Genomic DNA, 4,385 nt, shown 5'->3' with positions numbered 1-4,385 from the left:
GCCCGGTGGCGGGCGTGGGCGGGCCGGCCACGGGCCACCGCGGGCTTCGGCGGGCGCGGCGATGTGGGTGCCGGGCGGGACGAACCAGGTGATGCCACGTGGCGGTGGCGGGTCGGAGTGGACATGTCCGGCCGGATGGAGATCTGTCCGGCGGTGCGTGGAGAGGAAAGGTCTAGGGTTTGCCCGAGATTTTTTGAAGGGGATCTATTTATAGGCATAGAGGGAGCTAGGAAGCTCCAAATAGAGTGCGGTTTTTGGCCACGCAATCGTGATCGAACGCTCTAGATGATGGACAGGGTTTAGGTGGGTTTTGGGCAAAATTGGAAGGGTGTTGGGCTGCAACACACACGAGGCCTTTTTGGTCCCTCGGTTAACCGTTGGAGTATCAAACGAAGTCCAAATGGCACGAAACTTGACAGGCAGTCTACGTGTAGTAAACCAAGGCCGCTTGACAGGTCACAGTCCAATCCGGAAATGTTTAACCCCCACACATGAAAAGAGGTAGGAAGGGGCACCGGAGGAGATAGGAGCGCCGGAATGCAAAATGGACAGCGGGGAAAATGCTCGGATGCATGAGACGAACACGTATGCAAATGCAATGCACATGATGACATGATATGAGATGCATGACATAGGCAACAACACACGGAGACAAAAACCCAAACCCAAGGAAAATAAAATAACTTAGCACCGGAAACGGCAAGAGTTGGGATACATATAAGGTAAATTACATCCGGGGTGTTACATAGAGCTATAAGTGTATGAAAGCTCAAAAAGAAACTAAGTGTGTGTGCATCCAACTTGCTTGCTCATGAAGACCTAGTGCATTTTGAGGAAGCCCATCATTGGAATATACAAGCCAAGTTCTATAATGAAAGATTCCCACTAGTATATGAAAGTGACAACATAGGAGACTCTCTATCATGAAGATCATGGTGCTACTTTGAAGCACAAGTGTGGTAAAAGGATAGTAGCATTGTCCGTTCTCTCTTTTTCTCTCATTTTTTTTATATATTTTTTTATTTGGGCCTGCTCTTTTTTATGGCCTCTTTTTTTGGGGCTTCTTTGGCCTCTTTTTTTTCATCCGGAGTCTCATCCCGACTTGTGGGGGAATCATAGTCTCCATCATCCTTTCCTCACTGGGACAATGCTCTAATAAGGATAATCATCACACTTTTATTTTCTTACAACTCAAGATTTACAACTCGATACTTAAGACAAGATATGACTCTATATGAATGCCTCCGGCGGTGTACCGGGATATGCAATGATGCATGAGTGACATGTATGAATAATTATGGATGGTGGCTTTGCCACAAATACGATGTCAACTACATGATCATGCAAAGCAATATGACAATGATGAAGCGTGTCATAATAAACGGAACGGTGGAAAGTTGCATGGCAATATATCTCAGAATGGCTATGGAAATGCCATAATAGGTAGGTATGGTGGCTGTTTTGAGGAAGGTAAATGGTGGGTTTATGGTACCGGCGAAAGGTGCGCGGTACTAGAGAGGCTAGCAAGGGTGGAAGGGTGAGAGTGCGTATAATCCATGGACTCAACATTAGTCATAAAGAACTCATATACTTATTGCAAAAATCTACAAGTTATCAAAGCAAAGTATTACACACATGCTCCTAGGGGGATAGATTGGTAGGAAAAGACCATCGCTCGTCCCCGACCGCCACTCATAAGGAAGGCAAGCAATAAATAAATCATGCTCCGACTTCATCACATAATGGTTCACCATACGTGCATGCTACGGGAATCACAAACTTCAACACAAGTATTTCTCAAATTCATAACCACTCAACTAGCATGACTCTAATATCATCATCTCCATATCTCAAAACAATTATCAAGTATCAAACTTCTCATAGTATTCAACACACTCATAAGAGAATTTTATTATTCTTGAAGACCTAGCATATTAGGATTTTAAGCAAATTACCATGCTATAAAGACTCTCAAAATAATCTAAGTGAAGCATGAGAGATCAATAGTTTCTATAAAACAAATCCACCACCGTGCTCTAAAAGATATAAGTGAAGTACTAGAGCAATTGACAAACTACTTCGAAAGATATAAGTGAAGATCAATGAGTAGTCGAATAATTATGCAACTATGCGAAGACTCTCTCTCTCATTTAATAATTTCATATCTTGATAATTTATTCAAACATAAAGCAAAGAAAAATAAAATGACATTCTAAGAATGGCAAACATCATGTGAAGAAGCAAAAACTTAGGATCAACCGAAACTAACCGATAGTTGTTGAAGAAGAAATGTGGGATGCCAACCGGGGCATCCCCAAGCTTAGATGCTTGAGACTTCTTGAAATATTATCTTGGGATGCCTTGGGCATCCCCAAGCTTGAGCTTTTGTGTCTCCTTAATTCCTCTCATATCACGGTCTCCCTAAATCTCAAAAGCTTCATCCACACAAAAACTCAACAAGGACTCGTGAGATAAGTTAGTATAAACCATTGCAAAAACCTTATCATACTCTACAGTAGCAAATCACTAAAATTATTATTAAACATTTCATACTAAATTCCTCTGCATATTTAATAGTCCTATCCTCAAATATAATCATTAAAGAAGCAAACATATGCAAACAATGCAAACGTAACAGCAATCTGCCTAAACAGGATTGTCTATAAAGAATACTGCAACATCCATACTTACCTAGCTCCAAAAATTATGAAAGAAAATTCCCACTGTAGTAAATTTATCATAGCTTAATATGCAAAAGGTTTCAACATTTTATCACATTCTTACTTTTCTAGGGAATTATTTCAACAGCGGTAAACTTTCTGTTTTCAAGCAGCAACATGTATACTTCTAAAATAGGCATAGTAAAGACTATCAATGCCACTTTTATTGAAATAAAAGATGAAAAACATTTTTCTAAATAACATAAAGCAAATCCTAACAAAATAAATTGATGCTCCAAGCAAAACACATATCATGTGGAGAATAAAAATATAGCTCCAAGTAAAGTTACCGATGAACGAAGACGAAAGAGGGGATGCCTTCCGGGGCATCCCCAAGCTTAGGATATTGGTTGTACTTGAATATTACCTTGGGTTGCCTTGGGAATCCCCAAGCTTAGGCTCTTGCCACTCCTTATTCCATAGTCCATCGAATCCTTACCCAAAACTTGAAAACTTCACAACACAAAACTTAACAGAAAACTCGTAAGCTCCGTTAGTATAAGAAAACAAAAGACCACTTCAAAGTACTGTAATGAACTCATTATTTATTTATATTGGTGTTAAACCTACTGTATTCCAACTTATCTATGGTTTATAAACTATTTTACTAGCCATAGATTCATCAAAATAAGTAAACATCACATGAAAAACAGAATCTGTCAAAAACAGAACAGTCTGTAGTAATCTGGATCAAACGCATACTTCTGGAACTCATAAAATTCTAAAATAAATTTCTGGACCTGAGGAATTTATCTATTAATCATCTTCAAAAAGAATTAACTAAATAGCACTTTCCAAATAAAAATGGAAGCAATTCTCGTGAGCACTAAAGTTTCTGTTTTTTACAGCATGATCAACAAGACTTTCTTAAAGTCTTCCCAAAGGTTCTACTTGGTACAAGCACTAATTAAAGACGTAAAACCACATCTAAACAGAGTCTAGATGGATTATTTATTACTAAACAGGAACAAAAAGCAAGGAATAAAATAAAATTGGATTGCCTCCCAACAAGCGCTATCGTTTAACGCCCCTAGCTAGGCATGATGATTTCAATGATGCTCACATAAAGGATAAGAATTGAAACATAAAGAGAGCATCATGAAGAATATGACTACACATTTAAGTCTAAAATGCTTCCTATGCATAGGGATTTTGTGAGCAAACAACTTATGAGAACAATAATCAACTAGCATAGGAAGGTAACACAAGCATACCTTCAAAACTTTAAGCACATAGAGAGGAAACTTGATATTATTGCAATTCCTACAAGCATATATTCCTCCCTCATAATAATTTTCAGTAGCATCATGAATAAATTCAACAATATAACCAGAACCTAAAGCATTCTTTTCATGATCTACAAGCATAGAAAATTTATTACTCTCCACACAAGCAAAATTATTCTCATGAATAAAAGTGGGAGCAAACTCAACAAAATAATTATCATGTGAGGCATAATCCAATTGAAAACTAAAATCATGATGACAAGTTTCACGGATATCATTATTCTTTATAGCATACAAGTCATCACAATAATCATCATAGATGGCTACTTTGTTCTCATAATCAATTGAATCCTCTTCCGGAATAGTGGATTCGTCACAAAATAAAGTCATGACCTCTCCAAATCCACTTTAATCAATATAATTATCATAAATAGGAGGC

The sequence above is a fragment of the Triticum aestivum genome, chromosome 2A (genome assembly GCF_018294505.1).
Source record: "Triticum aestivum cultivar Chinese Spring chromosome 2A, IWGSC CS RefSeq v2.1, whole genome shotgun sequence".
Classification (NCBI taxonomy): Eukaryota; Viridiplantae; Streptophyta; class Magnoliopsida; order Poales; family Poaceae; genus Triticum; species Triticum aestivum.
Note: the sequence above shows the minus strand (reverse complement) of the source record.